This window comes from Neoarius graeffei, chromosome 15, assembly GCF_027579695.1.
Source record: "Neoarius graeffei isolate fNeoGra1 chromosome 15, fNeoGra1.pri, whole genome shotgun sequence".
Lineage (NCBI taxonomy): Eukaryota > Metazoa > Chordata > Actinopteri > Siluriformes > Ariidae > Neoarius > Neoarius graeffei.
The window spans coordinates 30,858,589-30,878,210 of NC_083583.1; the positions used below are offsets into that span (position 1 = coordinate 30,858,589).

Below are 19,622 nucleotides of genomic sequence, written 5' to 3' on the forward strand. Positions count from 1 at the left end.
TACACTTTCGGATCAGTCCCGGTTCAAACGCCATGTGGTTTCTGGGAGAAAATCCGGCTTTTGAATGGGTGTCTATTGCGTTACACACCAGTGAGGGTCTTTAAGCTTAGAGTGTAGGCGGCTTCAAAAAAAAGCTCAAACTTTCTCGCTTAAACCGTGTTTTCCGCCACAAATTTCACTCTACAGACATGATTTTCTCAAAAGTAGTAGGAAAACTTGTCCTGATTCACACAATGTGTCTACCTAAACGATAGGATTTACGGTTTTTGAATGACAAGCCTCAAAGTGAGGAGAGCACAGGTGAGCGGCCTCATTGACTCCCAGTATAAACGTTGCTGAAAAGTCACTCGTTTTTAACTCCCTGTAGCGTCCTCATTTTTAACAATACAAACAAAAAAATACATCATTTTATTCAGGAAACCCTTCTAGCGCTCACTGTGAAAGAATTTTGTGAATAGCTGCTTCCGTTGTCGAGTTATTTGTCATTGTTCGAGGCCTGGTCCTTCATAAAAAAAACAGTAGAAAACTCCAGCCCTTGTGTGTCAGCCTCACCTTAGCCGCCCACTTTATTAGGAACACTTCTGTTCGTACATACAAACTACAAACACTCTTCTTAGAGTTTAGAGTTTATTTTATTTTTAAAAGGGACAGTGCACAAATTAAACATTATCCTTGTAGGAAAACTTGTCCTGATTCACACAATGTGTCTACCTAAACGATAGGATTTACTGTTTTTGAATGACAAGCGTCAAACTGAGGACAGGGCAGCTGACAGGCTTCATTGAAACCCATTGTAAACATGAGAGAAAAGTCACTCGTATTTAAATCGCTCTACTGTCGTTATTTTTAAGAGTACAAACAAAAAAATACATCATTTTATTCAGGAGACCCTTCTAGCGCTCACTGTGAAAGAATTTTGTGAATAGCTGCTTCCGTTGTCGAGTTATTTGTCATTGTTCGAGGCCTGGTCCTTCATAAAAAAAACAGTAGAAAACTCCAGCCCTTGTGTGTCAGCCTCACCTTAGCCGCCCACTTTATTAGGAACACTTCTGTTCGTACATACAAACTACAAACACTCTTCTTAGAGTTTAGAGTTTATTTTATTTTTAAAAGGGACAGTGCACAAATTAAACATTACCCTTGTGTTAAGGACAGATGTCTGTCCCAGGTTATAGCAGTACATGCTAATTTCCGCCTGTAGTCACTTTGGTCATACTCTTGAATAGGTCTTCTTCATGATGGCTGCTGTCTCGAGCACACACACGATCATTGCATTGAAACATCATTGCGGGTCACGCGTTCACGGCCAGCGAACATGCGTGAGCGAATTGCTTCGCGCACTGCATCCTCTCACAATTTCCCCCGGGGAATTGTCCGGTCTAGTTAGGATGCAGTGCTGCAGCACAGCAACCTATGGGCTCCCCTAGGGGAGCCCATAGGTTGCAGTGCAAAGCACTGCAACTATTGTTCTTCTACGTATTTCTTCTTCTTCTTATTATTCCTACGCAAATTTTGATTTCGAATAACTCAATAACCGTACGTCGCACACAGACAAACAATATATCAAAACGTGCGGCTCGATCGGACTCGCTATGCTATTACTTTTCTCTATAGAATACGATTTTTTCGCGACGTAGTCGCGAAAAAATCGCCCCAAAAAACCCCATTCATTTCTATGGAATTAATTGAAAAAAAAGCACTTTTTCAATGTTTTTCAAACATCCACTGCTCTGGCATGCTTTCACCTAGAGACATGATTCAAACTCTAAAACGTAGGAAAACTTCTCCTCTGTGGATCTGGCATTCAACTTTTCTGCTAGGTTTTACACTTTCGGATCAGGCCCGGTTCAAACGCCATGTGGTTTCTGGGAGAAAATCCGGCTTTTGAATGGGTGTCTATTGCGTTACACACCAGTGAGGGTCGTTAAACTTAGAGTGTAGGCGGCTTCAAAAAAAAGGTCAAACTTTCTCGCTTAAACTCCGTTTTCAGCCACAAATTTCACTCTACAGACATTATTTTCTCAAAAGTAGTAGGAAAACTTGTCCTGATTCACACAATGTGTCTACCTAAACGGTAGGATTTACGGTTTTTGAATGACAAGCCTCAAAGTGAGGAGAGCACAGGTGAGCAGCCTCATTGACTCCCAGTATAAATGTTGCTGAAAAGTCACTCGTTTTTAACTCCCTGTAGCGTCCTCATTTTTAACAATACAAACCAAAAAATACATCATTTTATTCAGGAGACCCTTCTAGCGCTCACTGTGAAAGAATTTTGTGAATAGCTGCTTCCGTTGTCGAGTTATTTGTCATTGTTCGAGGCCTGGTCCTTCATAAAAAAACAGTAGAAAACTCCAGCCCTTGATGTGTCAGCCTCACCTTAGCCGCCCACTTTATTAGGAACACTTCTGTTCGTACATACAAACTACAAACACTCTTCTTAGAGTTTAGAGTTTATTTTATTTTTAAAAGGGACAGTGCACAAATTAAACATTATCCTTGTGTTAAGGACAGATGTCTGTCCCAGGTTATAGCAGTACATGCAAACAAACAGTACATTACTTTTCTCTATAGAATACGATTTTTTCGCGACATAGTCGTGAAAAAATCGCCCCAAAAAACCCCATTCATTTCTATGGAATTAATTGAAAAAAAAGCACTTTTTCAACGTTTTTCAAACATCCGTTGCTCTGGCATGCTTTCACCTAGAGACATGATTCAAACTCTAAAACGTAGGAAAACTTCTCCTCTGTGGATCTGGCATTCAACTTTTCTGCTAGGTTTTACACTTTCGGATCAGTCCCGGTTCAAACGCCATGTGGTTTCTGGGAGAAAATCCGGCTTTTGAATGGGTGTCTATTGCGTTACACACCAGTGAGGGTCTTTAAGCTTAGAGTGTAGGCGGCTTCAAAAAAAAGCTCAAACTTTCTCGCTTAAACCGTGTTTTCCGCCACAAATTTCACTCTACAGACATGATTTTCTCAAAAGTAGTAGGAAAACTTGTCCTGATTCACACAATGTGTCTACCTAAACGATAGGATTTACGGTTTTTGAATGACAAGCCTCAAAGTGAGGAGAGCACAGGTGAGCGGCCTCATTGACTCCCAGTATAAACGTTGCTGAAAAGTCACTCGTTTTTAACTCCCTGTAGCGTCCTCATTTTTAACAATACAAACAAAAAAATACATCATTTTATTCAGGAAACCCTTCTAGCGCTCACTGTGAAAGAATTTTGTGAATAGCTGCTTCCGTTGTCGAGTTATTTGTCATTGTTCGAGGCCTGGTCCTTCATAAAAAAAACAGTAGAAAACTCCAGCCCTTGTGTGTCAGCCTCACCTTAGCCGCCCACTTTATTAGGAACACTTCTGTTCGTACATACAAACTACAAACACTCTTCTTAGAGTTTAGAGTTTATTTTATTTTTAAAAGGGACAGTGCACAAATTAAACATTATCCTTGTAGGAAAACTTGTCCTGATTCACACAATGTGTCTACCTAAACGATAGGATTTACTGTTTTTGAATGACAAGCGTCAAACTGAGGACAGGGCAGCTGACAGGCTTCATTGAAACCCATTGTAAACATGAGAGAAAAGTCACTCGTTTTTAAATCGCTCTATTGTCGTTATTTTTAAGAGTACAAACAAAAAAATACATCATTTTATTCAGGAGACCGTTCTAGCGCTCACTGTGAAAGAATTTTGTGAATAGCTGCTTCCGTTGTCGAGTTATTTGTCATTGTTCGAGGCCTGGTCCTTCATAAAAAAAACAGTAGAAAACTCCAGCCCTTGTGTGTCAGCCTCACCTTAGCCGCCCACTTTATTAGGAACACTTCTGTTCGTACATACAAACTACAAACACTCTTCTTAGAGTTTAGAGTTTATTTTATTTTTAAAAGGGACAGTGCACAAATTAAACATTACCCTTGTGTTAAGGACAGATGTCTGTCCCAGGTTATAGCAGTACATGCTAATTTCCGCCTGTAGTCACTTTGGTCATACTCTTGAATAGGTCTTCTTCATGATGGCTGCTGTCTCGAGCACACACACGATCATTGCATTGAAACATCATTGCGGGTCACGCGTTCACGGCCAGCGAACATGCGTGAGCGAATTGCTTCGCGCACTGCATCCTCTCACAATTTCCCCCGGGGAATTGTCCGGTCTAGTGTTATATTTGTTACTCTTCCTACACAAATTTTGATTTCGAGTAACACAATAACCGTACGTCGCACACAGACAAACAATGTATCAAAACGTGCGGCTCGATTGGACTCGCTATGCTATTACTTTTCTCTATAGAATACGATTTTTTCGCGACGTAGTCGCAAAAAAATCGTCCAAAAAAACCCCATTCATTTCTATGGAATTAATTGAAAAAAAAGCACTTTTTCAACGTTTTTCAAACATCCGCTGCTCTGGCATGCTTTCACCTAGAGACGTGATTCAAACTCTAAAACGTAGGAAAACTTCTCCTCTGTGGATCTGGCATTCAACTTTTCTGCTAGGTTTTACACTTTCGGATCAGGCCCGGTTCAAACGCCATGTGGTTTCTGATAGAAAATCCGGCTTTTGAATGGGTGTCTATTGCGTTACACACCAGTGGACCTCGTTAAGGTCAGAGTGGAGAGAGGTTCAAAAAAAAGGTCAAACTTTCTCGCTTAAACTCTGTTTTCAGCCACAAATTTCACTCTACAGACATGATTTTCTCAAAAGTAGTAGGAAAACTTGTCCTGATTCACACAATGTGTCTACCTAAACGATAGGATTTACGGTTTTTGAATGACAAGCCTCAAAGTGAGGAGAGCACAGGTGAGCGGCCTCATTGACTCCCATTATAAACGTTGCTGAAAAGTCACTCGTTTTTAACTCCCTGTAGCGTCCTCATTTTTAACAATACAGACAAAAAAATTACATCAGTCTATTCAGGAGACCCTTCTAGCGCTCAGTGTGAAAGAATTTTGTGAATAGCTGCTTTCGTTGTCGAGTTATTTGTCATTGTTCGAGGCCTGGTCCTTCATAAAAAAAACAGTAGAAAACTCCAGCCCTTGTGTGTCTTAGCCTCACCTTAGCCGCCCACTTTATTAGGAACACTTCTGTTCATACATACAAACTACAAACACTCTTCTTAGAGTTTAGAGTTTATTTTATTTTTAAAAGGGACAGTGCACAAATTAAACATTATCCTTGTGGTAAGGACAGATGTCTGTCCCAGGTTATAGCAGTACATGCTAATTTCCGCCTGTAGTCACTTTGTTCATGCTCTTGAATAGCTCTTCTTCATGACGGCTGCTGTCTCAAGCACACACACAATCATTGCATTGAAACATCATTGCGGGTCACACATTCACGGCCAGCGAACATGCGTGAGCGAATTGCTTCGCGCACTGCATCCTCTCACAATTTCCCCCGGGGAATTGTCCGGTCTAGTGTTATATTTGTTACTCTTCCTACACAAATTTTGATTTCGAGTAACACAATAACCGTACGTCGCACACAGACAAACAATGTATCAAAACGTGCGGCTCGATCGGACTCGCTATGCTATTACTTTTCTCTATAGAATACGATTTTTTCGCGACATAGTCGCGAAAAAATCGTCCAAAAAAACCCCATTCATTTCTATGGAATTAATTGAAAAAAAAGCACTTTTTCAACGTTTTTCAAACATCCGCTGCTCTGGCATGCTTTCACCTAGAGACGTGATTCAAACTCTAAAACGTAGGAAAACTTCTCCTCTGTGGATCTGGCATTCAACTTTTCTGCTAGGTTCTACACTTTCGGATCAGTCCCGGGTCAAACGCCATGTGGTTTCTGGGAGAAAATCCGGCATTTGAATGGGTGTCTATTGCGTTACACACCAGTGGACCTCGCTAAGGTCAGAGTGGAGAGAGGTTCAAAAAAAAGGTCAAACTTTCTCGCTTAAACTCTGTTTTCAGCCACAAATTTCACTCTACAGACATGATTTTCTCAAAAGTAGTAGGAAAACTTGTCCTGATTCACACAATGTGTCTACCTAAACGATAGGATTTACGGTTTTTGAATGACAAGCCTCAAAGTGAGGAGAGCACAGGTGAGCGGCCTCATTGACTCCCATTATAAACGTTGCTGAAAAGTCACTCGTTTTTAACTCCCTGTAGCGTCCTCATTTTTAACAATACAGACAAAAAAATTACATCAGTCTATTCAGGAGACCCTTCTAGCGCTCACTGTGAAAGAATTTTGTGAATAGCTGCTTCCGTTGTCGAGTTATTTGTCATTGTTCGAGGCCTGGTCCTTCATAAAAAAAACAGTAGAAAACTCCAGCCCTTGTGTGTCTTAGCCTCACCTTAGCCGCCCACTTTATTAGGAACACTTCTGTTCGTACATACAACCTACAAACACTCTTCTTAGAGTTTAGAGTTTATTTTATTTTTAAAAGGGACAGTGCACAAATTAAACATTATCCTTGTGGTAAGGACAGATGTCTGTCCCAGGTTATAGCAGTACATGCTAATTTCCGCCTGTAGTCACTTTGGTTATAGTCTTGAATAGCTCTTCTTCATGACGGCTGCTGTCTCAAGCACACACACGATCATTGCATTGAAACATCATTGCGGGTCACACATTCACGGCCAGCGAACATGCGTGACCGAATTGCTTCGCGCACTGCATCCTCTCACAATTTCCCCCGGGGAATTGTCCGGTCTAGTGTTATATTTGTTACTCTTCCTACACAAATTTTGATTTCGAGTAACACAATAACCGTACGTCGCACACAGACAAACAATGTATCAAAACGTGCGGCTCGATCGGAATCGCTATGCTATTACTTTTCTCTATAGAATACGATTTTTTCGCGACGTAGTCGCGAAAAAATCGTCCAAAAAAACCCCATTCATTTCTATGGAATTAATTGAAAAAAAAGCACTTTTTCAACGTTTTTCAAACATCCGCTGCTCTGGCATGCTTTCACCTAGAGACGTGATTCAAACTCTAAAACGTAGGAAAACTTCTCCTCTGTGGATCTGGCCTTCAACTTTTCTGCTAGGTTCTACACTTTCGGATCAGTCCCGGCTCAAACGCCATGTTGGTTCCGGGAGAAAATCCGGCTTTTTATGGGTGTCTATTGCGTTACAGACCAGTGGACCTCGTTATACTCAGAGTGGAGAGAGGTTAAAAAAAAAGGTCAAACTTTCTCGCTTAAACTCTGTTTTCAGCCACAAATTTCACTCTACAGACATGATTTTCTCAAAAGTAGTAGGAAAACTTGTCCTGATTCACACAATGTGTCTACCTAAACGATAGGATTTACGGTTTTTGAATGACAAGCGTCAAACTGAGGACAGGGCAGCTGACAGGCTTCATTGAAACCCATTGTAAACGTGAGAGAAAAGTCACTCGTTTTTAAATCGCTCTAGTGTCGTTATTTTTAAGAGTACAAACAAAAAAATACATAATTTTATTCAGGAGACCCTTCTAGCGCTCACTGTGAAAGAATTTTGTGAATAGCTGCTTCCGTTGTCGAGTTATTTGTTATTGTTCGAGGCCTGGTCCTTCATAAAACAAACAGTAGAAAACTCCAGCCCTTGTGTGTCTTAGCCTCACCTTAGCCGCCCACTTTATTAGGAACACTTCTGTTCGTACATACAACCTACAAACACTCTTCTTAGAGTTTAGAGTTTATTTTATTTTTAAAAGGGACAGTGCACAAATTAAACATTATCACACACATGATCATTGCACTGAAACATCATTGCGGGTCACACATTCACGGCCAGCAAACATGCGTGACTGAATTGCTTCGCGCACTGCATCCTCTCACAATTTTCCCCGGGGAATTGTCCGGTCTAGTTAGGATGCAGTGCTGCAGCACAGCAACCTATGGGCTCCCCTAGGGGAGCCCATAGGTTGCAGTGCAAAGCACTGCAACTATTGTTCTTCTACGTATTTCTTCTTCTTCTTATTATTCCTACGCAAATTTTGATTTCGAATAACTCAATAACCGTACGTCGCACACAGACAAACAATATATCAAAACGTGCGGCTCGATCGGACTCGCTATGCTATTACTTTTCTCTATAGAATACGATTTTTTCGCGACGTAGTCGCGAAAAAATCGCCCCAAAAAACCCCATTCATTTCTATGGAATTAATTGAAAAAAAAGCACTTTTTCAATGTTTTTCAAACATCCACTGCTCTGGCATGCTTTCACCTAGAGACATGATTCAAACTCTAAAACGTAGGAAAACTTCTCCTCTGTGGATCTGGCATTCAACTTTTCTGCTAGGTTTTACACTTTCGGATCAGGCCCGGTTCAAACGCCATGTGGTTTCTGGGAGAAAATCCGGCTTTTGAATGGGTGTCTATTGCGTTACACACCAGTGAGGGTCATTAAGATTAGAGTGTAGGCGGCTTCAAAAAAAAGGTCAAACTTTCTCGCTTAAACTCCGTTTTCAGCCACAAATTTCACTCTACAGACATGATTTTCTCAAAAGTACTAGGAAAACTTGTCCTGATTCACACAATGTGTCTACCTAAACGATAGGATTTACGGTTTTTGAATGACAAGCCTCAAAGTGAGGAGAGCACAGGTGAGCGGCCTCATTGACTCCCATTGTAAACGTTGCTGAAAAGTCACTCGTTTTTAACTCCCTGTAGCGTCCTCATTTTTAACAATACAAACAAAAAAATACATCATTTTATTCAGGAGACCCTTCTAGCGCTCACTGTGAAAGAATTTTGTGAATAGCTGCTTCCGTTGTCGAGTTATTTGTCATTGTTCGAGGCCTGGTCCTTCATAAAAAAAACAGTAGAAAACTCCAGCCCTTGTGTGTCAGCCTCACCTTAGCCGCCCACTTTATTAGGAACACTTCTGTTCGTACATACAAACTACAAACACTCTTCTTAGAGTTTAGAGTTTATTTTATTTTTAAACCGTGTTTTCAGCCACAAATTTCACTCTACAGACATGATTTTCTCAAAAGTAGTAGGAAAACTTGTCCTGATTCACACAATGTGTCTACCTAAACGATAGGATTTACGGTTTTTGAATGACAAGCCTCAAAGTGAGGAGAGCACAGGTGAGCGGCCTCATTGACTCCCAGTATAAACGTTGCTGAAAAGTCACTCGTTTTTAACTCCCTGTAGCGTCCTCATTTTTAACAATACAAACAAAAAAATACATCATTTTATTCAGGAGACCCTTCTAGCGCTCACTGTGAAAGAATTTTGTGAATAGCTGCTTCCGTTGTCGAGTTATTTGTCATTGTTCGAGGCCTGGTCCTTCATAAAAAAACAGTAGAAAGCTCCAGCCCTTGTGTGGCAGCCTCACCTTAGCCGCCCACTTTATTAGGAACACTTCTGTTCGTACATACAAACTACAAACACTCTTCTTAGAGTTTAGAGTTTATTTTATTTTTAAAAGGGACAGTGCACAAATTAAACATTATCCTTGTGTTAAGATCAGATGTCTGTCCCAGGTTATAAAAAAAAAAATCGTCACAAAAAAACCCCATTCATTTCTATGGAATTTATTGAAAAAAAGCACTTTTTCAACGTTTTTCAAACGTCTGCTGCTCTGGCATGCTTTCACCTAGAGACGTGATTCAAACTCTAAAACGTAGGAAAACTTCTCCTCTGTGGATCTGGCATTCAACTTTTCTGCTAGGTTCTACACTTACATGCTCAAAATTTCAAACTTAAACTGTTTTCAGCCACAAATTTCACACTACAGACATAATTTTCTCAGAAGTAGTAGTCACACTTGTCCCAAAAAAAACCCATTAATTTCTATGGAATTAATTGGAAAAAAAAGCACTTTTTCAAACATCCGCTGCTCTGAGAAACTGAGAAGAGGGCAGCCGACAGGCCTCACCTTAGCCGCCCACTTTATTAGGAACACTTCTGTTCGTACATACAAACTACAAACACTCTTCTTAGTGTTTAGAGTTTATTTTATTTTTAAAAGGGACAGTGCACAAATTAAACATTATCCTTGTGGTAAGGACAGATGTCTGTCCCAGGTTATAGCAGTACATGCTAATTTCCGCCTGTAGTTACTTTGTTCATGCTCTTGAATAGGTCTCCTTCATGACGGCTCCTGTCTCAAGCACACACACGATCATTGCATTGAAACATCATTGCTGGTCACACATTCACGGCCGGCAAACATGCATGACCGAATTGCTTCGCGCACTGCATCCTCTCACAATTTCCCCCGGGGAATTGTCCGGTCTAGTGTTATATTTGTTACTCTTCCTACGCAAATTTCGATTTCGATTAACTCAATAACCGTACGTCGCACACAGACAAACAATATATCAAAACGTGCGGCTCGATCGGACTCGCTATGCTATTACTTTTCTCTATAGAATACGATTTTTTCGCGACGTAGTCGCGAAAAAATCGCCCCAAAAAACCCCATTCATTTCTATGGAATTAATTGAAAAAAAAGCACTTTTTCAATGTTTTTCAAACATCCACTGCTCTGGCATGCTTTCACCTAGAGACATGATTCAAACTCTAAAACGTAGGAAAACTTCTCCTCTGTGGATCTGGCATTCAACTTTTCTGCTAGGTTTTACACTTTCGGATCAGGCCCGGTTCAAACGCCATGTGGTTTCTGGGAGAAAATCCGGCTTTTGAATGGGTGTCTATTGCGTTACACACCAGTGAGGGTCGTTAATCTTAGAGTGTAGGCGGCTTCAAAAAAAAGCTCAAACTTTCTCGCTTAAACCGTGTTTTCAGCCACAAATTTCACTCTACAGACATGATTTTCTCAAAAGTAGTAGGAAAACTTGTCCTGATTCACACAATGTGTCTACCTAAACGATAGGATTTACGGTTTTCGAATGACAAGCCTCAAAGTGAGGAGAGCACAGGTGAGCGGCCTCATTGACTCCCAGTATAAACGTTGCTGAAAATTCACTCGTTTTTAACTCCCTGTAGCGTCCTCATTTTTAACAATACAAACAAAAAAATACATCATTTTATTCAGGAGACCCTTCTAGCGCTCACTGTGAAAGAATTTTGTGAATAGCTGCTTCCGTTGTCGAGTTATTTGTCATTGTTCGAGGCCTGGTCCTTCATAAAAAAAACAGAAGAAAACTCCAGCCCTTGTGTGTCAGCCTCACCTTAGCCGCCCACTTTATTAGGAACACTTCTGTTCGTACATACAAACTACAAACACTCTTCTTAGAGTTTAGACTTTATTTTATTTTTAAAAGGGACAGTGCACAAATTAAACATTATCCTTGTGTTAAGGACAGATGTCTGTCCCAGGTTATAGCAGTACATGCTAATTTCCGCCTGTAGTCACTTTGGTCATACTCTTGAATAGGTCTTCTTCATGATGGCTGCTGTCTCGAGCACACACACGATCATTGCATTGAAACATCATATTTGTGATTGTTCGAGGCCTACTCTTTGCAAAACACAGTAGACACCTGACATAATCTTGTGTGTGTTTCTTAACTCTCCTGTTCAGGCCCGTCACCATGCCAATTGGGGCCAGTGACGGGGCAGAGGGAAAAGCTGTCTCAAGCACAAACACACATCATGCTCAAAATTTCAAACTTAAACTGTTTTCAGCCACAAATTTCACACTACAGACATAATTTTCTCAAAAGTAGTAGTCACACTTGTCCCAAAAAAAACCCATTCATTTCTATGGAATTAATTGGAAAAAAAAGCACTTTTTCAAACATCCGCTGCTCTGAGAAACTGAGAGGAGGGCAGCCGACAGGCCTCACCTTAGCCGCCCACTTTATTAGGAACACTTCTGTTCGTACATACAAACTACAAACACTCTTCTTAGAGTTTATTTTATTTTTAAAAGGGACAGTGCACAAATTAAACATTATCCTTGTGGTAAGGACAGATGTCTGTCCCAGGTTATAGCAGTACATGCTAATTTCCGCCTGTAGTCACTATGGTTGTACTGTTGAATAGCTCTTCTTCATGACGGCTGCTGTCTCAAGCACACACATAATCATTGCATTGAAACATCATTGCGGGTCACACGTTCACGGCCAGCGAACGTGCGTGACCGAATTGCTTCGCGCACTGCATCCTCTCACAATTTCCCCCGGGGAATTGTCCGGTCTAGTGTTATATTTGTTACTCTTCCTACACAAATTTTGATTTCGAGTAACACAATAACCGTACGTCGCACACAGACAAACAATGTATCAAAACGTGCGGCTCGATCGGACTCGCTATGCTATTACTTTTCTCTATAGAATACGATTTTTTCGCGACGTAGTCGCGAAAAAATCGTCCAAAAAAACCCCATTCATTTCTATGGAATTAATTGAAAAAAAAAGCACTTTTTCAACGTTTTTCAAACATCCGCTGCTCTGGCATGCTTTCACCTAGAGACGTGATTCAAACTCTAAAACGTAGGAAAACTTCTCCTCTGTGGATCTGGCCTTCAACTTTTCTGCTAGGTTCTACACTTTCGGATCAGTCCCGGCTCAAACGCCATGTTGGTTCCGGGAGAAAATCCGGCTTTTTATGGGTGTCTATTGCGTTACACACCAGTGGACCTCGTTAAGCTCAGAGTGGAGAGAGGTTCAAAAAAAAGGTCAAACTTTCTCGCTTAAACTCTGTTTTCAGCCACAAATTTCACTCTACAGACATGATTTTCTCAAAAGTAGTAGGAAAACTTGTCCTGATTCACACAATGTGTCTACCTAAACGATAGGATTTACGGTTTTTGAATGACAAGCGTCAAACTGAGGACAGGGCAGCTGACAGGCTTCATTGAAACCCATTGTAAACGTGAGAGAAATGTCACTCGTTTTTAAATCGCTCTAGTGTCGTTATTTTTAAGAGTACAAACAAAAAAATACATCATTTTATTCAGGAGACCCTTCTAGCGCTCAGTGTGAAAGAATTTTGTGAATAGCTGCTTCCGTTGTCGAGTTATTTGTCATTGTTCGAGGCCTGGTCCTTCATAAAAAAAACAGTAGAAAACTCCAGCCCTTGTGTGTCTTAGCCTCACCTTAGCCGCCCACTTTATTAGGAACACTTCTGTTCGTACATACAAACTACAAACACTCTTCTTAGAGTTTAGAGTTTATTTTAATTTTAAAAGGGACAGTGCACAAATTAAACATTATCCTTGTGGTAAGGACAGATGTCTGTCCCAGGTTATAGCAGTACATGCTAATTTCCGCCTGTAGTCACTTTGTTCATACTCTTGAAAAGCTCTTCTTCATGACGACTGCTGTCTCGAGCACACACACGATCATTGCATTGAAACATCATTGCGGGTCACACATTCACGGCCAGCGAACACGCGTGACCGAATTGCTTCGCGCACTGCATCCTCTCACAATTTCCCCCGGGGAATTGTCCGGTCTAGTGTTATATTTGTTACTCTTCCTACGCAAATTTCGATTTCGATTAACTCAATAACCGTACGTTGCACACAGACAAACAATATATCAAAATGTGCGGCTCGATCGGACTCGCTATGCTATTACTTTTCTCTATAGAAAACGATTTTTTCGCGACGTAGTTGCGAAAAAATCGTCGAAAAAAAACCCATTCATTTCTATGGAATTAATTGAAAAAAAGCACTTTTTCAACGTTTTTCAAACGTCCGCTGCTCTGGCATGCTTTCACCTAGAGACGTGATTCATACTCTAAGACGTAGGAAAACTTCTCCTCTGTGGATCTGGCATTCAACTTTTCTGCTAGGTTCTACACTTTTGGATCAGTCCCGGCTCAAACGCCATGTGGGTTCCGGGAGAAAATCCGGCTTTTTAATGGGTTTCTATTGCGTTACACACCAGTGAAGGTCGTTAAGCTTAGAGTGTAGACAGCTTGGAAAAAAAGCTCAAACTTTCTCGCTTAAACTGTGTTTTCATCCACAAATTTCACTCTACAGACATGATTTTCTCAAAAGTAGTAGGAAAACTTGTCCTGATTCACGCAATGTGTCTATCTAAACGATAGGATTTACAATTTTTGAATGAGAAGCCTCAAACTGAGAAGAGGGCAGCCGAATGGCCTCATTGACAACGTTTATAATAAACGTGACAGAAACACAGCCTCAGTCGGCATGACACTTCACCTTAGCCGCCCACTTTATTAGGAACACTTCCGTTCGTACATACAAACTACAAACACTCTTCTTAGAGTTTAGAGTTTATTTTATTTTTAAAGGGACAGTGCACAAATTAAACATTATCCTTGTGGTAAGGACAGATGTCTGTCCCAGGTTAATTTTCTCAAAACTAGTAGTCACACTTGTCCCAAAAAAAACCCATTCATTTCTATGGAATTAATTGGAAAAAAAAGCACTTTTTCAAACATCCGCTGCTCTGAGAAACTGAGAAGAGGGTAGCCGACAGGCCTCACCTTAGCCGCCCACTTTATTAGGAACACTTCTGTTCGTACATACAAACTACAAACACTCTTCTTAGAGTTTATTTTATTTTTAAAAGGGACAGTGCACAAATTAAACATTATCCTTGTGGTAAGGACAGATGTCTGTCCCAGGTTATAGCAGTACATGCTAATTTCCGCCTGTAGTCACTTTGTTTATACTGTTGAATAGCTCTTCTTCATGACGGCTGCTGTCTCATGCACACACATAATCATTGCATTGAAACATCATTGCGGGTCACGCGTTCACGGCCAGCAAACATGCGTGAGCGAATTGCTTCGCGCACTGCATCCTCTCACAATTTCCCCCGGGGAATTGTCCGGTCTAGTGTTATATTTGTTACTCTTCCTACACAAATTTTGATTTCGAGTAACACAATAACCGTACGTCGCACACAGACAAACAATGTATCAAAACGTGCGGCTCGATTGGACTCGCTATGCTATTACTTTTCTCTATAGAATACGATTTTTTCGCGACGTAGTCGCAAAAAAATCGTCCAAAAAAACCCCATTCATTTCTATGGAATTAATTGAAAAAAAAGCACTTTTTCAACGTTTTTCAAACATCCGCTGCTCTGGCATGCTTTCACCTAGAGACGTGATTCAAACTCTAAAACGTAGGAAAACTTCTCCTCTGTGGATCTGGCATTCAACTTTTCTGCTAGGTTTTACACTTTCGGATCAGGCCCGGTTCAAACGCCATGTGGTTTCTGATAGAAAATCCGGCTTTTGAATGGGTGTCTATTGCGTTACACACCAGTGGACCTCGTTAAGGTCAGAGTGGAGAGAGGTTCAAAAAAAAGGTCAAACTTTCTCGCTTAAACTCTGTTTTCAGCCACAAATTTCACTCTACAGACATGATTTTCTCAAAAGTAGTAGGAAAACTTGTCCTGATTCACACAATGTGTCTACCTAAACGATAGGATTTACGGTTTTTGAATGACAAGCCTCAAAGTGAGGAGAGCACAGGTGAGCGGCCTCATTGACTCCCATTATAAACGTTGCTGAAAAGTCACTCGTTTTTAACTCCCTGTAGCGTCCTCATTTTTAACAATACAGACAAAAAAATTACATCAGTCTATTCAGGAGACCCTTCTAGCGCTCAGTGTGAAAGAATTTTGTGAATAGCTGCTTTCGTTGTCGAGTTATTTGTCATTGTTCGAGGCCTGGTCCTTCATAAAAAAAACAGTAGAAAACTCCAGCCCTTGTGTGTCTTAGCCTCACCTTAGCCGCCCACTTTATTAGGAACACTTCTGTTCATACATACAAACTACAAACACTCTTCTTAGAGTTTAGAGTTTATTTTATTTTTAAAAGGGACAGTGCACAAATTAAACATTATCCTTGTGGTAAGGACAGATGTCTGTCCCAGGTTATAGCAGTACATGCTAATTTCCGCCTGTAGTCACTTTGTTCATGCTCTTGAATAGCTCTTCTTCATGACGGCTGCTGTCTCAAGCACACACACAATCATTGCATTGAAACATCATTGCGGGTCACACATTCACGGCCAGCGAACATGCGTGAGCGAATTGCTTCGCGCACTGCATCCTCTCACAATTTCCCCCGGGGAATTGTCCGGTCTAGTTATTAGGATGCAGTGCTGCAGCACAGCAACCTATGGGCTCCCCTAGGGGAGCCCATAGGTTGCAGTGCAAAGCACTGCAACTATTGTTCTTCTACGTATTTCTTCTTCTTCTTCTTCTTCTTCTTTTTTTTATTATTATTATTCCTACGCAAATTTTGATTTCGAATACCTCAATAACTGTACGTCGCACACAGACAAACAATACATCAAAACGTGCGGCTCGATCGGACTCGCTATGCTATTACTTTTCTCTACAGTTTACGATTTTTTCGCGACGTAGTCGCGAAAAAATCGCCCCAAAAAACCCCATTCATTTCTATGGAATTAATTGAAAAAAAAGCACTTTTTCAACGTTTTTCAAACATCCGCTGCTCTGGCATGCTTTCACCTAGAGACATGATTCAAACTCTAAAACGTAGGAAAACTTCTCCTCTGTGGATCTGGCATTCAACTTTTCTGCTAGGTTTTACACTTTCGGATCAGGCCCGGTTCAAACGCCATGTGGTTTCTGGGAGAAAATCCGGCTTTTGAATGGGTGTCTATTGCGTTACACACCAGTGAGGGTCGTTAAGGTTAGAGTGGAGAGTGGTTAAAAAAAAGGTCAAACTTTCTCGCTTAAACTCTGTTTTCATCCACAAATTTCACTCTACAGACATGATTTTCTCAAAAGTAGTAGGAAAACTTGTCCTGATTCACACAATGTGTCTACCTAAACGATAGGATTTACGGTTTTTGAATGACAAGCGTCAAACTGAGGACAGGGCAGCTGACAGGCTTCATTGAAACCCATTGTAAACATGAGAGAAAAGTCACTCGTTTTTAAATCGCTCTATTGTCGTTATTTTTAAGAGTACAAACAAAAAAATACATCATTTTATTCAGGAGACCCTTCTAGCGCTCACTGTGAAAGAATTTTGTGAATAGCTGCTTCCGTTGTCGAGTTATTTGTCATTGTTTGAGGTCTGGTCCATAGTAAAACACAGCACAAAATTCAAGACCTTGTGTGTGTTAGCTCATTGACATGCATTATAAACGGGATAGAAAAGTCACTCGTTTTTAAATCGCTCTAGTGTCGTTATTTTTAAGACTACAAACAAAAAAATACATCATTTTATTCAGGAGACCCTTCTAGCGCTCACTGTGAAAGAATTTTGTGAATAGCTGCTTCCGTTGTCGAGTTATTTGTCATTGTTCGAGGCCTGGTCCTTCATAAAAAAAACAGTAGAAAACTCCAGCCCTTGTGTGTCTTAGCCTCACCTTAGCCGCCCACTTTATTAGGAACACTTCTGTTCGTACATACAAACTACAAACACTCTTCTTAGAGTTTAGAGTTTATTTTATTTTTAAAAGGGACAGTGCACAAATTAAACATTATCCTTGTGGTAAGGACAGATGTCTGTCCCAGGTTATAGCAGTACATGCTAATTTCCGCCTGTCGTCGGTTTTTTTATACTCTTGAATAGCTCTTCTTCATGACGACAACCGGAAGTGTCGCCAGTCGCCAAAATTTCACAGTCGCCAAAATTTCATCATCCCATCATGCAGATGGATGATACGTTAAATATTAAATTATTACTGAAAAACTATTGATTAAAAAAACAAAGACACTGTGAAATGCTCCTATAAACAACTTTACCAATATAAAAGATTACCAGGACTACAAAAATGCAGAAAAATAGAAGCAGAGAGGGGAGGGGCTGCTCTCTCTCTCTCAAACAATGCTTAGGTCATGGTATGATGAAATTTTGGCGACGCCAGTCGCCAAAATTTCATAGTCACCAAAATTTCATCATCCCATCATGCAGATGGATGATACGTTAAATATTAAGTTATTACTGAAAAACTATTGATTAAAAAACAAAGACACTGCGAAATGGTCCTATAAACAACTTTACCAATATAAAAGATTACCAGGACTACAAAAATGCAGAAAAATAGGAGCAGAGAGGGGAGGGGCTGCTCTCTCTCTCTCTCTCTCTCTCTCTCTCTCTCTCTCTCTCTCTCTCTCTCTCAAACAATGCTTAGGTCATGGTATGATGAAATTTTGGCGACGCAAGTCGCCAAAATTTCATAGTCGCCAAAATTTCATCATCCCATCATGCAGATGGATGATATGTTAAATATTAAGTTATTACTGAAAAACTATTCATTAAAAAAACAAAGACACTGCGAAATGGTCCTATAAACAACTTTACCAATATAAAAGATTACCAGGACTACAAAAATGCAGAAAAATAGGAGTAGAGAGGGGAGGGGCTGCTCTCTCTCTCTCTCTCTCTCAAACAATGCTTAGGTCATGGTATGATGAAATTTTGGTGACGCCAGTCGCCAAAATTTCACAGTCGCCAAAATTTCATCATCCCATCATGCAGATGGATGATACGTTAAATATTAAATTATTACTGAAAAACTATTGATTAAAAAAACAAAGACACTGTGAAATGCTCCTATAAACAACTTTACCAATATAAAAGATTACCAGGACTACAAAAATGCAGAAAAATAGAAGCAGAGAGGGGAGGGGCTGCTCTCTCTCTCTCAAACAATGCTTAGGTCATGGTATGATGAAATTTTGGCGACGCCAGTCGCCAAAATTTCATAGTCACCAAAATTTCTTCATCCCATCATGCAGATGGATGATATGTTAAATATTAAGTTATTACTGAAAAACTATTGATTAAAAAAACAAAGACACTGCAAAATGGTCCTATAAACAACTTTACCAATATAAAAGATTACCAGGACTACAAAAATGCAGAAAAATAGGAGCAGAGAGGGGAGGGGCTGCTCTCTCTCTCTCTCAAACAATGCTTAGGTCATAGTATGATGAAATTTTGGCGACGCCAGTCGCCAAAATTTCATCGTCGCCAAAATTTCATCATCTCATCATACAGATGGATATGTTAAATATTAAGTTATTACTGAAAAACTATTGATTAAAAAACAAAGACACTGCGAAATGGTCCTATAAACAACTTTACCAATATAAAAGATTACCAGGACTACAAAAATGCAGAAAAATAGGAGCAGAGAGGGGAGGGGCTGCTCTCTCTCTCTCTCTCTCTCTCTCTCTCTCAAACAATGCTTAGGTCATGGTATGATGAAATTTTGGCGACGCAAGTCGCCAAAATTTCATAGTCGCCAAAATTTCATCATCCCATCATGCAGATGGATGATATGTTAAATATTAAGTTATTACTGAAAAACTATTCATTAAAAAAACAAAGACACTGCGAAATGGTCCTATAAACAACTTTACCAATATAAAAGATTACCAGGACTACAAAAATGCAGAAAAATAGGAGTAGAGAGGGGAGGGGCTGCTCTCTCTCTCTCTCTCTCTCTCTCTCTCTCAAACAATGCTTAGGTCATGGTATGATGAAATTTTGGTGACGCCAGTCGCCAAAATTTCATAGTCGCCAAAATTTCATCATCCCATCATGCAGATGGATGATATGTTAAATATTAAGTTATTACTGAAAAACTATTGATTAAAAAAACAAAGACTCTGTGAAATGGTCCTATAAACAACTTTACCAATATAAAAGATTACCAGGACTACAAAAATGCAGAAAAATAGAAGCAGAGAGGGGAGGGGCTGCTCTCTCTCTCTCAAACAATGCTTAGGTCATGGTATGATGAAATTTTGGCGACGCCAG

General features: G+C 40.2%; 1 protein-coding gene across 1 annotated transcript in view; it reads right to left on the reverse strand.

Annotated features, from left to right (window-relative positions):
* adamtsl3 (ADAMTS-like 3) overlaps positions 1–19,622 on the reverse strand; it is a 464,545-nt gene that overhangs the window by 198,104 nt on the left and 246,819 nt on the right. The window lies entirely within an intron of this gene.